At 34.5% G+C, this 11,972-nt stretch overlaps 1 protein-coding gene and 1 long non-coding RNA gene across 3 annotated transcripts in view; both read right to left on the reverse strand.

Annotated features, from left to right (window-relative positions):
* The window catches only part of LOC144976389 (oncoprotein-induced transcript 3 protein-like), a 10,573-nt gene extending 10,310 nt beyond the window's left edge, over positions 1 to 263 (reverse strand). The window contains exon 1 of the mRNA XM_078920654.1: positions 1 to 263. This exon is cut by the window's left edge and continues 164 nt beyond it. The gene's annotated coding sequence lies outside the window, so the exon portion shown is untranslated.
* Positions 264 to 3,039: 2,776 nt separating this feature from the next.
* On the reverse strand, positions 3,040 to 6,043 carry LOC144976390 (uncharacterized). Of its 2 annotated transcripts, none has more exons than XR_013646098.1 (3): positions 5,957 to 6,043; positions 5,035 to 5,333; positions 3,040 to 3,404 (listed from the first exon to the last, which is right to left on the reverse strand). It is a non-coding gene; the product is annotated as an uncharacterized LOC144976390 (long non-coding RNA). The 2 variants fall into 2 exon arrangements; XR_013646099.1 differs by having other exon boundaries at positions 4,577 to 5,333.
* Positions 6,044 to 11,972: the final 5,929 nt, after the last annotated feature.

Below are 11,972 nucleotides of genomic sequence, written 5' to 3' on the forward strand. Positions count from 1 at the left end.
GCTTTTTAGTTGATTGTGCAGGTGGTGTTGGATGTTTGGTTGATTGTGCAGGTGGTGTTGGATGTTTGGTTGATTGTGCAGGTGGTGTTGGATGTTTGGTTGATTGTGCAGGTGGTGTTGGATGTTTGGTTGATTGTGCAGGTGGTGTTGGCGTTTTGGTTGGTTGTGTTGGGGGTGTTGGCTTTTTTGTTGTGGGTTTTGGTGGCTCTGTGGTTGCTCCATTTTCTGAAATCCCATTAGAAAACCAATGAGTCGTGGAATCTATTTATTGATAAACATACAATTAATCGGGAAATTGATTCATGCACTTCTAAAAATTGTTACGGGAAGATAATGTATAGGATAAAGTGTTGTATAAAGATACCAATAGAATTTGAAGACATTATGCACTATCGTGATTATTACTATTATGTTTTATTATCAATAGGGAATGAGATTAGCGGAAGAGTAGCGTCCCTTGATTGGACGTCACCCATAGTCTGTGACGTCACCGGTGGGAAAGTTATTAGAGAGAGAATGTCATGTTGGTTGTGCGCATGCGTCTCTCGTCCTCGCTTCCGCTTCTGCGAGGACGAGAGACGCATGCGCACAACCAACATGACGTTATCTCTCTAATAACTCTTCCGCCGGTGACGTCACAGACTATGGGTGACGTCTAATGAAGAGACGCTACTCTTCCGCTAATCTCATTCCCTATTAAATATTTCACCAGTGTGAGGATAACGACTATCAGAGGTTAAGTAACAAGTGACAAGTTTGGTAATGATACAAAAGGGAAAAAGATGATTCTCTTAGATAATGAATTAAAATGGGTAAAACACGAAGTACTAATCTACTACTAGTTGTGGACTGTAAAAAGTAAAAAACAAAACAAAAATGAATATAACACCTTCCAAAAAAAAAAAAAAAAAAGAACCAAACACTAAACACGGAACGTTTCAGGCTCATAACCCTACTTCAGCCAACAAAATAACAATAATAAAACATAAATACATAACTGAAAAAAAAACAGATCGACGCCAGAGAAATATTCGGTTGTTGTTGTTAGCTGAAGAAGGGTTATGTGCCCGAAACGTTCCGTGTTTGGAATTTAGTTCTTTTGTTTTAGAAGCTGTTATTATCAGTTTTGTATTTGATGATGCTGATGATGATGATGATGATGATGATGATGATGATGATGATGATGATGATGATGATGATGACGATGATGATGATGATTGATGATGATGATGATGATGATGATTGATGATGATGATGATGATGATGATGATGATGATGATGATGATGATGATGATGATGATAGTAGTGTTGCTTGCAATGTTGATGACACCTCGTAATAAAGACGAACACGAAATCACAAACAATATCGTACAATCAACAATTTTATAAACACAGACATGTAACAAAGCGCTCCCCGTTCAACATAGAATCTACACCTGGTGACAAAACCAACACAGTACACACAAATACATAAACATACATACACACATACACAAACACACAATCACAATCACAAACTCATACACACACACGCACACACACACAGTTCAGTCACGTATATCGAAGATTAAAACACACTCAAGTAACACGTTGTTGCTGTTTATCACAATATTACTGTCTTTATTGAAGACTCATCTGGGATTTCTCCAGAATAAGGTTGATCAGAGATCAGAGAAAGACACAGAAAACCAAATAGATAAGTGAAACACGTAGAAAAAATGGAAAATAAATAGATAAAAAAAATATATGAATAAATGAACAAATAATCAAATATAGAGATAATCAAATAACTAAAGAAATGAATTAATCAAGTAATGATTTGATTAATTGATACATTGATTAATGAACGAATGTATAAAATAACAAAAATAATTTTTGAAATATTTAAAAAAGAAAAACACTTGCAAGAAACCAAAAAGTTGAGACGAATATCAAACTACTACTACTACTACTACTACTACTACTACTACTACTACTACTACTACTACTACTACTACTACTACTACTACTACTACAGTAGTAGTAGTAGTAGTAGTAGTAGTAGTAGTAGTAGTAGTAGTAGTGGTAGTAGAAGAAGAAGTAGTAGTAGTAGTAGTAGTAGTAGTAGTAGTGGTAGTAGAAGAAGAAGAAGTAGTAGTAGTAGTAGTAGTAGTAGTAGTAGTAGTAGTAGTAGTAGTAGTAGTAGTAGTAGTAGTAGTGTATAGTAGTAGTAGTGGTATTAGTAGTAGTGTATAGTAGTAGTAGTAGTAGTAGTAGTAGTAGTAGTAGTAGTAGTATAGTAGTAGTAGTAGTAGTAGTAGTAGTAGTAGTAGTAGTAGTAGTAGTAGTAGTAGTAGTAGTAGTAGTAGTAGTAGTAGTAGTAGTAGTAGTAGTAGTAAGTAGTAGTAGTAGTATAGTAGTAGTAGTAGTAGTAGTAGTAGTAGTAGTAGTAGTAGTAGTAAGTAGTATAGTAGTAGTAGTAGTAGCAGCAGTAGTATAGTAGTAGTAGTAGTAGTAGTAGTAGTAGTAGTAGTAGAGCAGTAGTAGTAGTAGTAGTAGTAGTAGTAGTAGTAGTAGTACTAAGCAAACTAAGTATAGTATAGTAATATACAACAAAAAAAATAATAATAATAATAATAATAATAATAATAATAATAAATAATAATAATAATAATAATAATAATAATAATAATAATAATAATAATAATAATAATAATATAATAATAATAATAATAATAATAATAATAATAATAATAATAATAATAATAATAATAATATAATAATAATAATAATAATAATAATAATAATAATAATATAATAATAATAATAATAATAATAATAATAATAATAATAATAAAATAATAATAATAATAATAATAATAATAATAATATAATAATAATAATAATAAAATAATAATAATAAATAATAATAATAATAATATAATAATAATAATAATAATAATAATAATAATAATAATAATAATAATAATAAATAATAATAATAATAAATAATAATAAATAATAAATAATAATAATAATAATAATTTACAAAATTACCATTTCAAGTTGTAAGTTGCTCGTTTGACTAAATCAAGTTGTCTAATAATCTTATGATTATCAAACCAAACACTTGAAAGGAAACCTAAATAGATCAATAAAATGTTTTGGTGATACATATTTTTTAAAAAGAATAAGATTCCTTTGATTTTATAAAAAGTACAAAGAAAACTTCAACTTATCTGATCTTAAATATTTTTCTGCTCTTCAAGGCAAGAAAAGACGATTCTTCTTAGGAAGGAATGCTTGTCACCACCTGGACAACAGCCACGGGCCACGGAGAGCTCCAGGTGGATTTCTTTTGGGCTACCTGTGAAGAATGCTTATAGGTGACCCATTGTCAGTATTATACCGGAATGATCCAAATGCTGACAAGAAAAAATTAAAAGCAATTTAAAAAAAAAATGAAATTTTGGGTTTAAGTTTCCAAAATGCTGTCATAATATAATGTATTACTTCACCAATCTAAGTATAATTTTTTTTTAGATCTGATATAGCGCAATATCCACTAAACGTGCTCAAAGCGCTTTACAAGGGTCCCTGGCCACAGCAACATTTAACATGTAGGACGGGATATGACTTCCGGCGATAGTATAATTCTTTTTTCGCTGTTAACGACCTGGTACTCATTTTACACCTGAGAAGGGTGAGAGAATGTGAGTAAAGAGCCTTCTCCAAGGACTCAACTATGCGCCGAGCGAGGCTCGAACCCAGGACCTTCCGATCCGAAAGCGAGTGTCATACCACTAGACCACATAGCCGCACAAGTAGTGTGTGATAGAAAAAATATCCCTGAGCATTTATATAGCACAATATCCACTAAACGTGCGAGAAGGACTCTACAAAGAAAGTCACCACATACTTGTCTAAAATCTGCATTGATGATTATTTCACCGTTTGCAGATAAAAAACGTTGAATTTGAATTTGCATTGGACTCTTTTTCGGGTAGCTTCGATACAAAGTATAAACTCTCCGATTACTCAGTAATTGGAGCACTCATTCATGAGCATTTACTTCTGCATTTATATAGGGACTGAGATTAGCGGAAGAGTAGCGTCCCTTGATTTGGACGTCACCCATAGTCTGTGACGTCACCGGCGGAAAGGTTATTAGAGAGAGAACGTCATGTTGGTTGTGCGTATGCGTCTCTCGTCCTCGCGAATATTCAGGGGCGTGGCTATATTGGTTGATTTGGTGCCTGGCACCGCATCCATCTTTTAAGAATGGATTACAGCATTAAAAAAAAAATAATTGAGAAATGGTTATACCGCCTCTTACTTATTTGAGTAAGTCTTTACCTTAATTTTTCTTTCTTTCTTTTGTATTTACAAATATAGATAGCATGTTTCAAGTGATTTACTTCTGATTTTAGCACCACCTTATACTGTAAGCATGCCACGCCACTGGGCTTGGTCAAAGCGCTTTACAAGAGATCACTATCAACAACACTTAACATGTAGGTCAAATCATGACGCCTGTTAGGCGATATTACATATTTTCGGACAGAGACAACGTTATAAAGATACTGATCTTACTCACGAGTATGGCGAGAGAATGTGAATAAAGAGCCTTTTCCAAGGACACAACTATGTCCCACTTCGAGCGTGGCCTCGAACCCTGGACCTTCCATTCGGAAGGCGAACGTCATACCACTACACCACATAGCCGCACTCATCTCACAAACATTAACCATTTCAACTTCCTACTTCATGGGTTTACTCTCTCCTTACCGGCCATTTTCCGGATTTTTCCCAGAACTTCACACCCAACCTATACAAAAATAGATTTATTTCACTTCAACACAAAAGCTGTTAGTTCTTGCTATGTATATTTTTTTTCAGCACAGTGTTAATATACTTTAACTATAGTAAACATTTCCGTTCAAATATTATGATGTACGAGAGAAATTAGAATGAGAAAAATGTTGGCTGCATCGTAACAAATGTGACGATTTTCATAAGGGTGGTAAGGAATGGGCTAAGGCACGTGAAACTGACCTTTGACTTCATAATTAATTATGATTGACTGGAGATTGGATGGCATTTGACTGGAGATTGGATGGTATTTAACTGGAGATTGGATGGTATTTGACTGGAGGTTGGATGGTATTTGACTGGAGATTGGATGGTATTTGACTGGAGATTGGATGGTATTTGACTGGAGATTGGATGGTATTTGACTGGAGATTGGATGGTATTTGACTGGAGATTGGATGGTATTTGAATGGAGATTGGATGGTATTTGACAACGATGCGCTGGCCGCCTTGATTGTCAAAACGACAAAAGCTGGTTTTCACTACACGATAGAAAAGATTTCAAATCAACTAATATACAAAAATGAATATAATAATATATGCAAAATAACAAAATATTCAACACTTAACGTTCCGGCTCGAAACCATTCTTCAGCCAATGAGAATAACAAATACAAAGTTTATACATCACGTGACATCCAAGATAACGGGAGAAAATTCTCCTTACGTCTAATCGAATCAAGAAAGACGATGATGAAAAACCAAAACGTGCCGAGAACGTTTTTTCCGGTTTATCTGGATTTAACGCGATGTATCAACTTTGAACTGTTTTTGTTTTTGGCTGAAGAGAGGTTTATAGACCGAAACGTTCCGTTTGTTTTTTGTATGGAAAGAAAAAGAAAAAAGTCTGGTATTTTCATCTTTGTATATTAGTTATTGCTGTCCACACACAGCTTCTATTTATATGGGAACAACCACAACTACTGATGACTAATGCCTAACGCAGATCGTAGCCATTCTTTACTTCTAACCTATTATACACCGACTAACAAATGACGTCAAAAGACAAGTCTTTGGCCACAAGATAAAACAAATCGTGAGTTGTATTCAATAGGTCAACCAATGGAATCACTTGCTTCTTTGAGCAAAACTAACGACAACTCACTATAAGTCCTGGTTGGTTCTAGTGTCAGGCTATAATATTATGTTAACGATGGCGACGCGTAGATTCAATGACTTGACTGATAGGCTAGGAGTAGCTAAAATAATAATGGAGATGGCTGTGAAAAAGTCACGTGGTCACATCACGATTCTTTTACGTCATCAAACTCTCTCCAACACACATGACACACACACACACAGAGACACACGCCATGTACAAACATACACAAACACAAACACACACACAATACATTCATACATGTACACACACAAACACAAACACACACAAAACACACACACTCATACATGTACACACACAAACACAAACACACACAAAAACACACACACACTCATACATGTACACATACACAAAAACATACACGCACTCATAAATGTACACACACACACACACGCAAACACACATATAAAAATAAATATATTACTCATGCTATCAATCTCACATCGAGTTGGGTTGAACTGGCTGTAGAAAATGAACTATAAACTCTAAATAAATAGAGATAAAAATAAAATAAAATAAATAAAATTCCCTTTATTCATGCCATAGGGGAAATTTGTCTCTTAGGTCTATTCCAAGAGAAGACAGGAATAACCCAGGCGTGAGCCGCAGTGCAGTGCCGCAAATTAAGCTAGGGCGAGGTGACTTGCTCAAGGTCACACAGCGCAGCGGCGGGTCATCGAACTCGGTATCTTTCGGGTACGAAGCAAAGACAGTGCCGCTGAGCCACGCTGCCCCTAAGGAGATTCAATTTTTTTTTCTCTGAAATTTGAGACCCAAAATTCACTTTCTCCAATAAAGGCATTTCCTATTTTAGCGTAAATATCTTAATCTAAGAATAAAATTCCGTTTTTAACACCTTGATCACCCCGACATAATACTGTTTTGAGAAAATGTGTAACATAAATACGCACACACACACACACACACACACACACACACAAACATGATATGTTCCCAAACGATCACGGATGTCATAGTCGCGTTATCTCAAGAACACAATTATAAAAATAAAGCTTACGCGATGCTGTTTGTTGACAAAACGTCTTAATTACAATTTGACGAAAAAGAAATAGGACGTATCCAGACATGACAGATGTACGGGGGAAAAAATAGGGAGATTTTTTTTCATTTTTAGGGAGACTTATGGTAAAAAATTAGGAAAATGTGCTCATTTTAGGGAGACTTATGGTAAAAAATTAGGAAAATGTGCTCATTTTAGGGAGACTTATGGTAAAAAATTAGGAAAATGTGCTCATTTTAGGGAGACTTATGGTAAAAAATTAGGAAAATATGCTCATTTTAGGGAGACTTATGGGGTAAAAAATAGAAAGATTTGCTCATTTTTAGAGAGACTTATGGGGTAAAAAATAGGAAGATTTGCTCATTTTTAGAGGGACTTATGGGAAAAACTTTGAAGATTTGCTCATTTTAGGAGAACTTGTGGAAAAAAAAATTTGGCAGATTTTTTCTCATTTTATAGAAAATATGGGAGAAAAAAATTTGGAAGATTTGCTCATTTTAGGGAGACTAATGGGGTAAAATTAGGCAGATTTGCTCATTTTAGAGAGACTTATCGGGGAAAAAGTAGGCAGATTTGCTCATTTTTAGGGAGACTTATGTGGTAAATATTATGGAGATTTGCTCATTTTTAGAGAGACTTATCTGGGAAAATTGTGGAGATTTGCTCATTTTTAGGAACAAGAAATGGAGTGAGTAGAACAGTACCATCGCGGTGATGTGGGTTCGAACCCACGCCCCTCCTGTTAAGAGAACTCTTCATGGCCGCGAGAGGGACGACCTGCAATCGACGTCATATTAGAGAGTGGTGGATTGTGTCGATTGCAGAGCGTGCCTCTCGCGGCCAGGCGGAGTTGTCGTGACAGTAATCGTGGGTTCGAGACCCCATCGACGCGAAATTTTTATTCTCATCATCATCATCATCATCATCATCATCATCATCATCATCATCATCATCATCATCATCATCATCATCATCATCACCATCACCATCATTACCACCACCACCATCATCATCATCATCATCATCATCATCATCATCATCATCATCATCATCATCACCATCATTACCACCACCATCATCATCATCATCATCATCATCATCATCATCATCATCATCATCATCATCATCATCATCATCATCATCATCATCATCATCATCATCATCATCATCACCATCATTACCATCATCATTATCATCATTACCACCACCACCACCACCACCATCATCATCATCATCATCATCATCATCATCATCATCATCATCATCATCCATCATCACCATCATTACCCACCATCATCATCATCATCATCATCATCATCATCATCATCATCATCATCATCATCATCATCATCATCATCATCATCATCATCACATCATTACCATCATCATTATCATCATCATCATTATCATCATCATCATCATCATCATCATCATCATCATCATCATCACCATCATCATCATCATCATCATCATCATTATCATCATCAACATCATTATCCCATATTTATATATAATCAGAGCCCTTTACAGGTGAATAAAATGACGAGTCAAATTGAGTAAAGACCAACATTTTACTTGTCAACGACTCCAGGAAAACGTTTTCCTATCGGCGTCAATCAACCCATCCGTCTTAAAATAACAGCCTTGCCAGCATCAGTTTTTACAAGAATGCCATTGACTGTTTATTTTTAGCTTCGCGAAAGTGACGTCGTTTCCGGGGTCAACTGATAGTCTGGAGCTTCAACGCTTGCATCTCCATTAACGGTGTGTTTTTTTTTCCTTTTCAAACATCTTTCATTATGATAATTGATTTATTATGATAATTGATGTATTATGGTAATTTATCTATTATGGCAATTTATTGATTATGATAATTTATTTATTATGATGATTTATTTATTATGATAATTTATTAATTATGATTATTTATTTATTATGATAATTGATTTATTATGATAATTTATTAATTATGATTATTTATTTATTATGATAATTGATTTATTATGATAATTGATTTATTATGATAATTTATTTATTATGATAATTGATTTATTATGATAATTTATTAATTATGATTATTGATTTATTATGATAATTGATTTATTATGATAATTGATTTATTATGATAATTTATTTATTATGATAATTTATTTATTATGATAATTGATTTATTATGATAATTGATTTATTATGATAATTGATTTATTATGGTAATTTATTAATTATGATGATTTATTTATTATGATAATTGATTTATTATGATAATTGAATTATTATGGTGATTGATTTATTATGATAATTTATTTATTATGATAATTTCCATTCAGGATCAATAAAGTATATATTATCTTATCTTATCGTATCTTATTCCATCTGTTAGGTAGGGATAAGCAGTTAATAGATAGTATGCAGATGACGTCACTCAGGCCTTTGTTATTGTTTTTGCCATCCGCGTTTGTGAGTTGTTCTCACTAAACTGTATTAACAAGACTATAAAAGTTCATGGTTACACAGAGTTTGTGTGTTGGTCCCTTATACTTCCGGATGGCAATCTTGTGAACTCCTTGGTCAAGCGCATTCTATCTATAGCCTTATTTCGTGAAAATGTTGTTACAAATCGGTATAGATCACTCCTACAAGACAATGATATGTGACACATTTAATGAGTTTCGATAAGTTTTATCGAAGGAATCTACATTAGGGAGAACTGCACCACTGCAGCTCTAATGCACAAACAGCCGCTGGATATACTCTAAAACCGACGTGTTCATATATGCAGGTCTGACATCCGAACCCACTTATGGGTCTAGTTTAACATTGTTAACATTGTTGTAATGGACACTATAGGGAATGATATTAGCGGAAGATTGGCGACGAGAGACGCATGCGCACAACCAACATGACGTTCTTTCTCTAATAGCTTTTCCGCCGGTGACGTCACAGACTATGGGTGACGTCCAATCAAGGGACGCTACTCTTCCGCTAATCAAATTCCCTATTTTGCGCCATTTTTGTTGTTGAGATTTCCATAATAACAATGATCCCGTAAGGAATTGGGTTACCAGACCTGCGAATAAGTGCGCGTCGTCTAAACCCACGTTCAAATTGTCCATTATGATAATAATGTTGAAACAAGCCCATAAATTTGTTTGGTAATCAGATCCACAAATAGGTGCATATCAGACAGATATAATTACAGGAAAAAAGCAAGAAAAATAAAGACAGAATCCCCCCCCCCTCTCCCAATCGATAGAAATACAAAACTTAATGTGTATTTTATAGATAGTATGCGATTGGATAAGAAGCTCATAACATTGCCATCCGGAAGTATAACGGACCAACACACAAAACCGTGTGTATCCATGAACGATTATAGTCAGGTTAATACAGTTTAATGAGCATTACTCATAAACGCGAATGGCAAAAAAACAATAACAAAGACCTGTGTGACGTCATCTTCAAACTACCTATATCTAGCGTCCCACGGTATGAGATGGAAGGTGTTTTGTCCTGGGACATCTGTACTGCTACTTCTAAATTTGAAGATCACATGATCTCGTTGTGATCATTAATGTCTTGTTATCTGTTAGATTAGGAAGCCAGAGTCAAGCACATCCAAAACACTTCAAGCTGATTAGAGGCTTGATAATTATTAAGTCAAAATCGTATTCGTTCTTTAGAGATAACGGAAGATCTGGTTATCACTTCTTCTTCTTCTTCTTCTTCTTCTTCTTCTTCTTCTTCTTCTTCTTCTTCTTCTTCTTCTTCTTCTTCTTCTTCTTCTTCTTCTTCATCTTCATCTTCTTCTTCCTCCTCTCTTCTTCTTCTTCTTCTTCTTCTTCTTCTTCTTCTTCTTCTTCTTCTTCTTCTTCTTCTTCTTCTTCTTCTTCTTCTTCTTCTTCTTCTTCTTCTTCTTCTTCTTCTTCTTCTTCTTTTTCTCTTCTTCTTCTTCTTCTTTTCATTCATCATCATCATCATCTTCTTCTTCTTCTTCTTCTTCTTCTTCTTCTTCTTCTTCTTCTTCTTCTTCTTCTTCTTCTTCTTCTTCTTCTTCTTCTGGGATGTCGAAAAACTGGTTCCAAACTCATTGAAAGTATGAAACCACGATTCCAGAGGACTGGATATTACCTTGTGTAAAAGGAAATAAAAGTGGAGTTTTTTAAAAAAAAAAAACAAAACCCCCCAAAAAAACAACTGGTTCCAATCTCATTGGAAGTGTCAAACAACTCTTCCGTAGGACTGGATATTACCGTGTGCAAAAGGGAAAAAAAGTGGCATGTTAAAAAAAACTGGTTCGCACAATACGAATTAACACTGATTCTATTGAATAAACCAGATAAACTTTACCGACGTTTTATATTTTTTCACGGGAATTTCTAGGTCCAGAATGTAAATCACCCTGAAATTTAAATATTACCGTCTTGAGGCAATAGGTCGCAAAGAGGATAAATTGACTGGTAGAGAAAACGTCTAGTTTTTGGGTGATGATGATGATGAGGATAATAATAATAATAATAATAATAATAATAATAATAATAATAATAATAATAATAATAATAATAATAATAATAATAATAATAATAATAATAATAATCCCTACACAGCGCGGCGAGTTGTTGCACTGGTCACTGAGTCACCGAGCCATCTGAACTGTTGTGACTGCAATGTCATATTGATTGTACAAAGTACAATACAGTTTATCTTCCGCCGAGGCTTGTCCCATAGGCGAGCTATTGTGAGGCAGCGAGACATTTTGCCCCGGTCCACCAGATGGCGCTACCGGTCTGTGGCAATGGCTCGCCTGAGGGACGGAGTGCTCGCCAAATCCGAGGCTAAAATGGCGACGTGGTCACGTGATGCTTTTTATCGATACCAAAATAGTATTGACATTGGGTTAAACTAGGTAAAATGGCTTTTAAAGAATATTTAACATCTATATTTGGAGTTAAATGGAAGAAATAAAGGATTTAATAAATTTAG

The sequence above is a fragment of the Berghia stephanieae genome, chromosome 7, assembly GCF_034508935.2.
Source record: "Berghia stephanieae isolate SIO BIC M18660-M18661 chromosome 7, UCSD_Bste_1.3, whole genome shotgun sequence".
NCBI classification, from domain to species: domain Eukaryota; kingdom Metazoa; phylum Mollusca; class Gastropoda; order Nudibranchia; family Aeolidiidae; genus Berghia; species Berghia stephanieae.